Genomic DNA, 14028 nt, shown 5'->3' on the forward strand with positions numbered 1-14028 from the left:
GGAAGAGTTTGAGCAGGATAGGTGTTAGCTCTTCTCTAAATTTTGGTAGAATTCAGCTGTGAAGGCGTCTGGACGGGCTTTTGTTTGCTGGAATTTTTGATTACAGTTTCAATTTCCATGCTTGTGATGGGTCTGTTAAGATTTTCTATTTCTTCCTGATCGAGTTTTGGAAAGTTGTACTTTTCTAAGAATTTGTCCATTTCTTCCACGTTGTCCATTTTATTGGCATATATTGTTGATAGTACTCTCTTATGATCCTTTGTATTTCTGTGTTGTCTGTTGTGATCTCTCCATTTTCGTTTCTAATTTTATTGATTTGATTTTTCTCCCTTTGTTTCTTGATGAGTCTGGCTAATGGTTTGTCAATTTTATTTCCTTTCAAAAAACTAGCTTTTGGTTTTGTTGATTTTTGCTATGGTCTCTTTTGTTTCTTTTGCATTTATTTCGCTCTAAGTTTTAAGATTTCTTTCCTTCTACTAACCCTGGGGTTCTTCATTTCTTCCTTTTCTAGTTGCTTTAGTGTAGAGTAGGTTATTTATTTGACTTTTTCTTGTTTCTTGAGGTGTGCCTGTATTGCTATGAACTTTCCCCTTAGGAGTGCTTTTCCTGTCCCACTGGTTTTGTGGGTTGTTGTGTTTTCATTTTCATTCGTTCTATGCAAATTTTGATTTCTTTTTGATTTCTTCTGTGATTTGTTGGTTATTCAGCAGCGTGTTGTTCAGCCTCCATATGTTGGAATTTTTAATAGTTTTTCTCTTGTAATTGAGATCAAATCTTACTGCATTGTGGTCAGAAAATGCTTGGAATGATTTCTACTTTTTTGAATTTACCAAGGCTAGCTTTATGGCCCGGATGTGATCTATCCTGGAGAAGGTTCCATGTGTGCTTGAGAAAAAGGTGAAATTCATTGTTTTGGGATGAAATGTCCTATAGATATCAATTAGGTCTAACTGGTCTATTATCATTTAAAGTTTGTGTTTCCTTATTAATTTTCTGTTTAGTTGATCTATCCATAGTGGTGAGTGGGGTATTAAGTCTCCCACTATTATTGTGTTATTGTTAATTTCTTCTTTCATACTTGTTAGCATTTGTCTTACATACTGCGGTGCTCCCGTGTTGGGTGCATATATATTTATAATTGTTATATCTTCTTCTTGGATTGATCCTTTGATCATTATGTAGTGACCATCTTTGTCTCTTTCACAGTCTTTGTTTTAAAGTCTATTTTATCTGATATGAGTATTGCTACTCCTGCTGCTTTCTTTTGGTCCCTATTTGCATGGAAAATCTTTTCCAGCCCTTCACTTTTAGTCTGTATGTGTCCCCTGTTTTGAGGTGGGTCTCTTGTAGCAACATATGTAGGGTCTTGTTTTTGTATCCATTCACCAGTCTTTGTCTTTTGGTTGGGGCATTCACCCATTTACGTTTAAGGTAATTACTGATAAGTTGATCCCATTGCCATTTACTTTATTGTTTTGGGTTCGAATTTATATACTGTTTTGTGTTTCCTGTCTAGAGAATATCCTTTAGTATTTGTTGGAGAGCTGGTTTGGTGGTGCAGAATTCTCTCAGCTTTTGCTTGTCTGAAAAGCTTTTGATTTCTCCTTCATACTTGAATGATCCTTGCTGGGTACAATAATCTGGGCTGTAGGTTATTTTCTTTCATCATTTAAGTATGTCTTGCCATTCCCTCCTGGCTTAAAGAGTTTCTATTGAAAGATCAGCTGTTATCCTTATGGTATTCCCTTGTGTGTTATTTGTTTTTTTCCCTTGCTGCTTTTAATATTTGTCTTTGTGTTTGATCTTTGTTAATTTGATTAATATGTGTCTTGGGTGTGTTGCCTTGGGTTTATCCTGTTTGGACTCTCTGGGTTTCTTGGACTTGGGTGATTATTTCCTTCCCCATTTTAGGGAAGTTTTCAACTATTATCTCCTCAAGTATTTTCTCATGGTCTTTCTTTTTGTCTTCTTCTTCTGGGACCCCTATGATCGAATGTTGTAGCATTTAATATTGTCCTGGAGGTCTCTGAGATTGTCCTCATTTCTTTTAATTCGTTTTCTTTTATCCTCTCTGATTCATTTATTTCTACCATTCTATCTTCTAATTCACTAATCCTATCTTCTGCCTCTGTTATTCTACTATTTGTTGCCACCAGAGTGTTTTTAATTTCGTTTATTGCATTATTCATTATATTTTGACTCTTTTTTATTTCTTCTAGGTCCTTGTTAAACCTTTCTTACATCTTCTCAATCCTTGTCTCCAGGCTATTTATCTGTGATTCCATTTTGATTTCAAGATTTTGGATCAATTTCACTATCATTATTTGGAATTCTTTATCAGGTAGATTCCCTATCTCTCCTCTTTTGTTTGGTTTGGTGGGCATTTATCCTGTTCCTTTATCTGCTGGGTATTCCTCTGTCTCTTCATCTTGTTTAAATTGCTGAGTTTGGGGTGTCCTTTGTGTATTCTGGCAGTTTGTGGAGTTCTCTTTATTGTGGCATTTCCTCGCTGTGTGTGGTTTGTACAGGTGGTTTGTCAGGTTTCCTGGTTAGGGAAGCTTGTGTCAGTGTTCTGGTGTGTGGAGCTGGATTTCTTCTCTCTGGAGTGCAATGAAGTGTCCAGTAATGACTTATGAGATGTCTATGGCTTTGGGGTGACTTTGGGCAGCCCTGTATCTTGGAGCTCAGGGCTGTGTTCCTTTGTTGCTGGAGAATTTGCTTGGTATGTCTTGCCCTGGAACTTGTTGGCCTTGTGTGGTGCTTGGTTTCAGTGTAGGTATGGAGGCGTTTGATGAGCTCCTGTCAATTAATGTTCCTTGGAGTCAGGAGTTCCCTGGAGTCAGGGGTTGGACTTAAGCCTCCTGCTTCCAGTTATTGGTCTTATTTTTACAGTAGTTTCAAACTTCTCCTTCTATACAACACCATTGATAAAACATCTACGTTAAAGATGAACAGCTTCTCTACCTTGAGGGTCACCCAGAGAGGTTCACTGCATTACATGGAGAAGAGAAGAGGGAGGAGGGATTTAGAGGTGACCTGAATGAGATGAGGTGGAATCAATAGAGGAGAGAGTGGGCTAGCCAGTAATCACTTCCTTATGTGCACTCCACAACTGGACCACTCAGAAATGTTCACGGAGTTATACAGAGGAGAGAAGAAGGAGGAAGGAGACAGAGGTGGCCAGGAGTATAAAAGGGGGGAATGAAAAGGAGGGAGACAGATCCAGCCAGTAATCAGTTCCCTAAGTGTTCTCCCCATCTGGAACACACAGAAATTCACAGAGTTGGGTCGAGTAGAGAGGGGTTAGGGAGGAGACACCGGTGACCTGGTGGAGAAAAAGGAGAGTCCAAAGGGAGAGAGAGCAGTCAAGCCAGTAATCTCGCTACCTAGTGAAAAATGGGTACTGAAGATTGGGTTCTTAAAGGTACAAAATTGGTAACAAATACATAAAAGCAAAATTAAAAATCTAGAGTAGAGTTTGGAATTTCAAAAATACGGTGTTAAGGAAAAGAAGAAGGAAAAGAAAGAGAAAAATGAACAACAAAAACAAACAAGGTCGCGAAAATTATAAAGAGAATATAGGTACAAAATTGATGACTAATACCAAAAAGCAAAAGTTAAAAATCTAGAGTAGAGTTTGGAATTTCAGATATACGATGCTATATAAAAGAAGAAGAGAAACAGAAAAAAAAAAAAAGTCACAGAAATTATAAAAAAAAACTATAGGTACAAAACTGATAACAAATACCAAAAAGCTAAAATTAAAAATCTAGAGTAGAGTTTGGAATTTCAAAAATACAATGTTAAAGAGAAGAAGAAGAAGGAAAAAAAAAAAACAAGGTCAAAAAGTTATAAGAAATATATATATGAAGTTTGCTGTAAAAAAAAAATAGGGCTTTTTTTTTTGCACAGTAATAGGTTATAAAAGTGAAAATTAAAGGAATAATACAGGACTTAAAAAAATTTTTTTTAATTAAAAAAAAAGAACGAAAGAGTGATCATAAAAATAGTAAAAATATATCTAGGACTTTCTCTGGTTTTGTTGTGAGTATTGTGGGTTCAGTTCATTTTTGGCTAGTTCCTTGGTCCAGCTTATATTTCTCAAGATCTATAGGCCCCTTCTTATGTAGTCGGTAGTAACCACAGGGTTTTAATCTATTGCCTGTAGCTTCCAAAGGCAGTTCCCTCTGTTATAGCTTCTTCTGTTTGCTGGTCTCTTCAGTGTCTGGTTCCGCCCTGACACAAAGCAGATGGTGGAGATACTTTTTTTTTTTTAGGCTCACTTGTTCAGGTCGCGCTGTTGGGAGGGAGGGAGGGATGGGTGCAAATAACACTGGCGTGCGCTCGCAGCACCTCAGCCACACTGGGTCTGCCCCTGCTCACAGCTCATGTAGCCTCCCTGCCCACACTTCTCAGGCTCTAGGTTGCTCTGCTGGGAACCATCCGTGGCCGGCCCTGTGCTGCCTGTACCTCCCAGGTCCAAGCCGCTCAGGTTCAGGCACATCCGGTAGTCCTCAGAGGCGCAGACTCAGTTGGGCCTGCCGTTTTGTGCCCTTCCCAGGTCCGAGCAGCTCAGGTGATGAGGTGTTTGGCAAGCGCAATTGCTGCAACTTATCACCTCCCCACCGCTCGTTTATCTAGGTGTACAACCGGCGTACCTTCTCAGGCAGCTGTTGACCATCCAGACCGCCAAGAAGTTTTAGTTAGCAAAGAAGCCTGCTTACAGTTTTATAGATAATGTCTCTCTGGGGCTGCGATTACCCACTTCCGGTTCTGGCTGCCTGTCACCGGAGGGGGAAGGTCTGCAGCCGGCTATCTCTGTTCAGTCCTTTGTTCCGTGCGCGGGCCTGGCAGTGTCTTAGGTTAGGGCTGGCTTTTCGCGTGGTAGATATCCCACAGTCTGGTTTACTAGCCCAAATTATTTCACTCAGATAGTGCTCAGGGTATTCAGGCCAGGTCCTTACCCTAAGCGATTAGCATCTGTTCTTGATTTAAAAACAGAAAAGCAAATAAACAAGGAAAAAAGAAACTTTTTTGGAGAGATACAAAGGATCTAAGAAAACTACATCATAATTCTTTTTTTTTTTTTTTGAAAGTTGCTCAGTAGTGTCTGACTTATAGCAACTCCATGGACTGTAGCTCACCAGACTTCTCTGTCTCTGGAATTCTCCAGCAAGTAATACTGGAGTGGGTAGCTGTTCCCTTCTCCTGGGGATCTTCCCAATCCAGGGATTGAACCCTTGTCTCCCACATTCCACGCAAATTCTTTACCATCTGAGCTACCAGGGAAGCCTGGAGAAGAGCGATTTCCCCTCTTGCATTGATCTGACTGGATGGAGAAAACCTTGGAATAGGTAATCACTGGTTTGGGATAAAGTAGAAATAGGAAAGAAAAACTGTATAAGAGAACTTTAATTCACAGAAGCAGATGGGGACTATGGGCTGCCTCTGGCAGACCCCCATTCTCAAAGAGGTAGCCAGGAATTCGAAAGCTGTCCAGGAAGTCCACAACAGAGGTAGAAAAGGCAAGTTTTCATGGAGAAACAGGGAGGAGAAAATGTAGAAGCTCATCAGAAAGGAAAATATGAAAACATGACAAAGTGTTCACCTATAAGGAAGAATTCTTATATGCAAACTGCTGCTGCTGCTAAGTCACTTCAGTTGTGTCTGACTCTGTGTGACCCCATAGACGTCAGCCCACCAGGCTCTCCTGCCCCTTGGATTCTCCAGGCAAGAACACTGTAGTGGGTTGCCATTTCCTTCTCCAATGTATGAAAGTGAAAAAGTGAAAGTGAAGTCGCTCAGTCGTGTCTGACTCTTAGTGACCCCATGGACTGCAGCCCACCAGGCTCCTCCATCCATGGGATTTTCCAGGCAAGAGTGCTGGAGTGGGTTGCCATTGCCTTCTCCTATATGCAAACTAGTTCATTCAAATTAAGAGATGGTAAGCAAGGGACAAGCCACATATAGAGGAAAGTAGTTTTCCTGGTCATGCAAATAAAGGCCTAAAATTTGGCTTGTGATCTTGAAGGTGAGAAATTGAAAGTGTCCTAGACCACTAGAACTTTAAAATATGTATATGTGATGAGAGAGTAAAGGTTCCCAAATACATAAGGGATTTGATGAATTCTTTCAACTCCTAGGCAAAGTAATTTTATCACTCTTATCTTAGTCCTCACCTATAAAATGTCACCACTTTACCCTATTTGGTGACCCAGCACACTACAGTGTTCACTTAGAGGCAATGTGGTTGCCAAGTTAAAGAAATACAGACAGGGGTCAGATTCTTGCTCTGACTCGACCTTTCAAAGTAACTTCAGAAAACCAAATCTTATGCCTTTAACCTCTTTTCCAAATACTAATCCTCCCCTAGTTCCATAAGTGGTCCACATTTTAAACAAGTATTTTGAATTATCAAATTGAAAGTTTTGGGGGAAAGAGAAAAGACAGATTAGAGACTGTTTTCAGAATCACTGAAGTTTTCTAGAAAGAAAAACTATGACAAATGCATGGCAAAAGACTCTAAAAGAAAATCAGATTAAGGCCTTTTGCCTTATTGAATCACTAATCTTGGAAAAACTGATTTCATAGTCGTTCTTTAAATGGGAAGAATGATCTTGGATCCTCTGGTACACACTTTTTTAAGGAGGAGAAAAAATTTATTCCACCATATTGGCTTTTCATATTTAAGTCTTCTTAAATCTGAAAGAAACCTTTGAAAGAAGTGCTCTTGTTTATCAGAAGACTGGAATTGGCTTGCTGTGAGGAACTGCATGATGTGGGCATAATTTCTGAATGAACAAAAATATATATAACTAAATACATTAGAAAGCCAATTAAGGTTTTTAGCTTTCTTTGGTTTTTGAACAGAAGATAATTTGTTTTCTTATAGATTGTAGTTATAAATTAAATAATTCCACTAAATTTTTATCTACATATAAAGATTGACATTGAAAAATGGAAAAAATGAAGAGAGAAGAGGGACAGGGAAAGGAGCTAAAGAAGAAGAGGAAGAGGAGGAGAGAACAAGGAGGGAAGAAGGAAACAGGAGAAGGGGTCTCAAGCTTTTTATTTTCAAAGAGCTGTGTGACTGAACTCCAATTTTCCTTTTCTAAACTAGCTTTTGTTGACTTTGATATAACAGAGGGTGAGAACACATAGTTTAAACATTGTTAATAAAGTATGTCAATAGCAACCTCTCATAAAGCAGGCATGGTTGACCAGGAAAAGTGTGGCTTGCAGTTATGTCTGAAATGCTCACATATTTGGTACATGCAAAAGAGAAAAGAAAACAACCTTTACAGAGTGTTTACTTGGAATGAGGTCTTTTACTCAGGACACAGCATTTACCCTTACACTAATCTTTTGAGATTTTGATTTTTGTCCTTGTTTTGAAGGGGAAGATACTGAGGCTCAGAGATGGTGATTCTCCAAGGTTTCCTGGCCAAAGAGAGGCAGAGTCATAATGCAAACCCAGCTCAGCTTGATGCCAGAACTTCTCTTTTGTTGATCATCAGCTGCCTCCAGGCGACTGACTGGCTTCCAGTGGGCATATGACATTATCTAAGGTTTGATAAGATCAAACCTTCTCCACTGGCCTCATAATGAAAAACATTTGTATAAAATGCCAATAATTCTTATAAAATTCTTATGAAATACAAAGTCTTTCATGAGAAGGAGGAATACAAGGGTTTGTGGTTCCTCCCAGCAGTATGTGCTAATAGAAATGCCTTCCATAAGGACACAACTTCTCATTCTGACACATATAAAGCCTTCATTCCACTGAAGATAAACGTTCAAGTCAAAGACGGAACCATTCCTGGGAACCATATAGCCATATATATATTTAGCATTTTTCACACAAAGTATAACTTCTGAACATTCTAAGTAATACATGGTCTACAATCCTTAGTGCTCTCCATCAAACTGCCAATCAAACGCCTTGGTAACAGCCAACAGAATGGTCTTTCCTGTCCTGCCCATTTTATCACCTATTCTTTTTTTTTCCAAATTACTTTAATCTGCGTATACTTCTTAGAAGTTTGAAAGAGTGTTGGTTACTCTTTTACTTCACTCAAAATCAAACTAAAGACCAATGTAGCTCATCAGGAATGGTCTAATGTAAAAGACCAATGAGAATCTGGATTAAATGTGAATGATTCTGAAGAGCAGTTTAAAAAAATACTGATTCCACCTTGGTAAACACGACTCACAGAGAAAAAAAGAATTTACTCCACTCTCATTAAAGAAGAAGTTTTTTTTTTAAAGCTATGGCTTCTTTAATTTCAAAACCAGAATGATGGCTGCTTCATAGAAGAGATTGCTTTCAGTCTCTCTCACTTAACAGTCCCACCCATCTGAGTGCTTGGACCAGCAGTATCAGCATGACTATGGAAGTGATGAGAAGTGCAGAATCTCATCCTGCCCCCACCACAGACCTGATGAATCAGAAATCCACATATGAAGAAGTCCTCTCCTCTCAAGTGATTCAGATACACACTTATATACATTGATCTACTAAACCTCAGCACAGAGGAGTATTCCATTTTTTAGAGATTATGCTAGAAATAATAATTCCACTAAAAATAAGAATAATGTAATAGTAGAAATAATAATAGAGTAATAATATAAACAATAATCTCTCTAGAATAATAATTCCACTGGAGTTATATCTGAAAGCACATACAGATTTTCTTTTAAAAAATGGAGATATTTTAAACTTATTATTTTCAAGATAAGCTATATGATTGCATTCAAAGCTTTTTCCTAAACTGTTTTGTTGACACTGATATAGCCAAAGGCTGAGTGAATGCATTTCTTCATTTGTACATAGGGATAACATTGCCTACCCCACAGAACTGTGATGAGAATTAAATACAATAATGTGTGAACAGTGCCTAGCATATGGCGGGCAGTCAAAAGTAGTAGGCACTGTTAACCATCATTATTAATTTTTGTACCAGAACCCAAGTAGATTAACTGGCCAATTTAACTGGCCTCCTAATCAATTGTATTTTCTCCTCTGCCCTTTATCACAGGATGTGTGGATTAATAATCACAGCAAAACTTGATTTTACCTCCCTTAAATTCCTAGATATACAATTGGTGTGTCTAGAAAAAAGAAATTCGCCAAATGTGCCAGACATTCTACACTCTCCTGTGCCTCAAAAATAACTAGTACAATATTCCCCAGCATGATTATAATTAGGATAGGAAATGCTTCCTATTCTAAATGCTTTAGACTCATTCTCATGACAAAGATTATCTTCAAGCTACCATTCCCTTAGTAGCCTCTCTCATGTGACAAAACCACGGCAATTTATATCCATCAACACAGCTGCCATTTCTAATCCCAGCCTCAGAACTGGGAGCTGTATAATTATCACTATGCCGTATTAGCATTTGTGGGCTCCCTCGATACTAATGGGATGCAAAAGGTGACATGTGTATGGATTGTGTCAAGTTGTCACACCACACAAAAACATAGTCCTGATCCCACAGGCTGTAATATTCACCTAATGATATACTCATGTCACAGAAGTACATACACAGCATTCTGCTGCCCGCTAAGGCTTCCTTGCAGAGGGATGAGCTCAGGGGGATGTAGGTGAATGAGTGATCACATGTCATATGAGATGATTAAAAATGAGTGGGTCCCTTTTAGATATTAGTGGTTGTTAAATTATTTCATTCACTTGTTATTCATGATGAATAATAAATCACTCTCAGCATCTGATGTTCTATTCATTTATAACATGGGGATGTTTAGAAGCAAATTACTCTGAGGAAGCTCAACAAAAAGGGAGTGAGGGGATGCGGAACCCCAGTTCTGATTGCATTTTTATGCTGGGCCTGACTTTTAGTTTTTTTCAGGGTTACTCATAGTTGTATCTGGTTCCTAGCTTTTTTTCTGACTTCTGCTTAGAATGCCCTAGTGTTTTAAAGGTTGTTGGGGAGTCTTTGAAGATCAAAAGGCCATTAATCTAAACTAGTACTTCCTAGAACTGTGTAATTTCAGCCTCTATTTGGTAGGTGTCTGGAGGACTCATTTCCTTACTGAGCATCTGTTAAACTCTTCACAGAATACACCACACAATCAGCCATTTCCTTCTAAGTGTGCAATTAATCATTTCCTTCAGCCAGCGTTTATTGGGTGCCTACTATGTACTCAACACTCTGAGACTGTGGAAAAGAATATAGGCCATGTTTGTTGGCTCTAAAAGAATCTAAAATCAAATTAGGGAGACAATTACTAGACATAAAAATGATAAAAAGATTCAATAAATATCTATTATAAATGAACCTTGGGCCATGCACAGTGTTAGGCACTTTTGCAAATATAATGTCACCTAACTTAATCATAACCATAATTGGAATGAATCCTCACTATTTTACAGATAAAGAAATTAAAGCTCAGAGATGAGACATATTCAAACAGCTGGTCAGTAGAAAAATTGAGAATCAAATCCCTCTGAACTCTAGGCCCAGTATCTTTTCAAAATTCCACATGTTCCTCACTGAATGAGGCCATTACTTTTTTTAAGGAACCTTTATTGAATAATTAAGGGAAAAAATAAAGGCCATAATTCTGGAAAAAAAATGACGTATGTTCCAAACACAATATGCAAGATAATTAAATGCTAATTTGTGTGGCAAGAAGACTAAGTTTTAAAGTTCATAAAAAAGACCTAAAGATATCAAATAAGACTCTGGAGATTCAGGGCCTTCACTGAATGAACCTCTGAAGGGTGAAAATCATGACAAGGATGCAGGAGGCGGGGAGAATGAGAACAACAGAAGCAAAACCCAGAGATGAAAATGAGAGCAGGACATGGGAGGGGCTGTTCCAAGCTGCACTTGAGCACACAATACAAACTGTGGGAGACTAATTGATTAGGTTTCCCAGGCAGATGGCACCAGATTTTGAAGGATCTAGAAAATGAAGCAAGGGGTCATTAGATGTCATATGGTAGGAAAGAGAGCTACAGGAGGGTATTCTCTTCTTGATCAAATTTTAGTCAGGTTCCTCTGAGCTGCTTCCTCACCTGGTCCTCAACCGGGACTTATGGGAACTGCAGACTCTCAGCCCAAACAATATTGCCCACCCCTACACACTAGGACACTTAAACAAACTCTAATATGACTTCTACCAGCCTGAGCATATATGCCTAGGATGACTCCAGTCCCTCAGAATGCCTAGCTGAGAAGGATCAACATTGTCACAAGAATTCACTGTTTCAGCCAAAATCTGACTACAGACCTCTCAACTTCCTCTTCTTTGGGCATTTTCTGTAGAAAACTTGAGATTAAAAATCCTTTCTCTGTCCCTCTGAGATGTATCTTCCACAGTCCAGGAATATATTTTTCAAGGAGCCATCCCTTTGAAATGAAATCGTCAGGAAAGGGAGGGGTCCTGTTGCCCAGTCTCTAGTGAGTAGGAGCCTAACTTTGCTAAGCACCAGTTAGTGAACACAGATGCCCTAATCACATCAACCAACACCACCCAAGCCCCACCCCACCCCTACAGTGTCCTTCAGTACTTGTCCTTTAGCAGTCTCCAGCATTAAAAGAGCCTCTCACCTTTTGTTTCAGTGGAGTTGAGTTGAGTTTATATGTCTCTCTCCCCTACTGCAGTAGTGTCATGCCATCATTAACAACCATCCAGCTCTATTTCTCTTTGACAGTATTGGGCCAGAAAATGGCAAAAAAAAAAAAAAACAAACAAACAAAAAAAAACAATGTTTAGTTTAGCAGTGAGTCATTTTCCCCTTCAAAATCCTTCAGTGGATCTCTACCACCTCTAGGTTAAAGCCCAAAGAATTGATCATGGTATACAAAGTCCTTCAAATCCTGGCTCCTGCCCGCCATTCCAGCCTTACCTTTCACCACTGTGCAACCAATACCCAGTGTTATACCCAGCTGTAATGTAAGTCTGCCCTTCCTGAAACAGATCATATTTGTTTCTCATTCACATAATTTTTCAAAGGCTATCCTCTTTTCCTGGAATAATAAGAATAGCTAGCATTTCTTGAGCATTCCCTGGTGGCCCAGACAGTAAAAAATCCACCCACAATGCAGGAGACCTGAGTTCAATCCCTAGTCAGGTAGATCCCCAGGAGAAGGGAATGCCTACCCATTCCAGTATTCTTGCCTGGAGAATCCCATGGACAGAGGAGTCTGGCAGGCTACAGCCCTGGGGGTCGCAGAGAGTCAGACACAACTGAGTAACTAAGCACATGCACACAGGCTCTATCACAAAAAGCTTGCATTCATTAGCACCTTTAGCTCTCACAGTTTTATAAGGTAGATGATCCCCTTTTGCACGTGAGGCAACTAAGGCACAATGAGTTGAGGTAATCTGCCTAAGGTCACTCAAAGAGTGGCAAGCAGAATTTAACAGTGAATCTAAATCTTCCTCCTGAGTCAGCTTTTACTCAAGACCCAATATGCCGTATTTCCTCTCTTCCCAGGCTATTTCTTCCCATCTTGTTCTCACAACAAAACTCAAGACATACTATAAAACTCAAGATTCCCCACCACTTGAAATAATCCCAATCCCCCTCCTCTCTGTTTTTACAGTGTTTGATGTTTGCCCTGGGTATACCCCTTGTCATATTGCAGAGACAGTGTTTTTCATCTATTTGTGTCTCTCCCACCTGGAAGGTAGAATGTCTGATTCATTTTCATCCCAAGCTCAGTACTTGCAATGAAACACACACTCAGTTAAAGCCTGTTGAATAAAAGCTTGAAAGTAGAGAGAGACCAGCATGAGACAGATCAGATCAGTCGCTCAGTCGTGTCCGACTCTTTGCGACCCCAGGAATCGCAGCACACCAGGCCTTCCTGTCCATCACCAACTCCTGGATTTCACTGAGACTCACGTCCATTGAGTCAGTGATGCCATTCAGCCGTCTCATCCTCTGTCGTCCCCTTCTCCTCTTGCCCCCAATCCCTCCCAGCATCAGAGTCTTTTCCAATGAGTCAACTCTTCGCATGAGGTGGCCAAAGTACTGGAGTTTCAGCTTTAGCATCATTCCTTCCAAAGAAATCCCAGGGCTGATCTCCTTCAGAATAGACTGGTTGGATCTCCTTGCAGTCCAAGGGACTCTCAAGAGTCTTCTCCAACACCACACTTCAAAAGCATCAATTCTTCGGCGCTCAGCCTTCTTCACAGTCCAACTCTCACATCCATACATGACCACTGGAAAAACCATAGCCTTGACTAGACGAACCTTTGTTGGCAAAGTAATGTCTCTGCTTTTGAACATGCTATCTAGGTTGGTCATAACTTTCCTTCCAAGGAGTAAGTGTCTTTTAATTTCATGGCTGCAGTCACCATCTGCAGTGATTTTGGAGCCCAAAAAAATAAAGTCTGCCACTGTTTCCCCATCTATTTCCCATGAAGTGATGGGACCGGATGCCATGATCTTCATTTTCTGAATGTTGAGCTTTAAGCCAACTTTTTCACTCTCCACTTTTACTTTCATCAAGAGGCTTTTGAGTTCCTCTTCACTTTCTGCCATAAGGGTGGTGTCATCTGCATATCTGAGGTTATTGATATTTCTCCCAGCAATCTTGATTCCAGCTTGTGTTTCTTCCAGTCCAGCGTTTCTCATGATGTACTCTGCATATAGGTTAAATAAACAGGGTGACAATATACAGCCTTGACGTACTCCTTTTCCTATTTGGAACCAGTCTGTTGTTCCATGTCCAGTTCTAACTGTTGCTTCCTGACCTGCATACAGATTTCTCAAGAGGCAGATCAGGTGGTTTGGTATTCCCATCTCTTGAAGAATTTTCCACAGTTTATTGTGATCCACACAGTCAAAGGCTTTGGCGTAGTCAATAAAGCAGAAATAGATGTTTTTCTACAAGTAGCTGGAAAAGTTAGAACAGTATCAGCAGTGAAGGAGAAGTGAACAGTTTAGCAGGAAAACCTGCAGACTTGTTGGTTTGTTGCATGGGATTATAAAGAAGAAGACATTTTTAAAAATTGATCTATTCTGCATCTATGTACTGAATCTCTTC

At 39.6% G+C, this 14028-nt stretch overlaps 1 long non-coding RNA gene across 1 annotated transcript in view; it reads right to left on the reverse strand.

Annotated features, from left to right (window-relative positions):
* Positions 1-8309: 8309 nt before the first annotated feature.
* Positions 8310-14028, reverse strand: part of LOC112585597 — a 46289-nt gene continuing 40570 nt past the window's right edge. The window contains exons 4-5 of the long non-coding RNA XR_006551756.2: positions 11581-11675; positions 8310-10932 (exon numbers count right to left, since the gene is read on the reverse strand). This is a non-coding gene — a long non-coding RNA (uncharacterized LOC112585597). The remainder of the gene's footprint in view (positions 10933-11580; positions 11676-14028) is intronic.

The sequence above is a fragment of the Bubalus bubalis genome, chromosome 1 (assembly GCF_019923935.1).
Source record: "Bubalus bubalis isolate 160015118507 breed Murrah chromosome 1, NDDB_SH_1, whole genome shotgun sequence".
Classification (NCBI taxonomy): domain Eukaryota; kingdom Metazoa; phylum Chordata; class Mammalia; order Artiodactyla; family Bovidae; genus Bubalus; species Bubalus bubalis.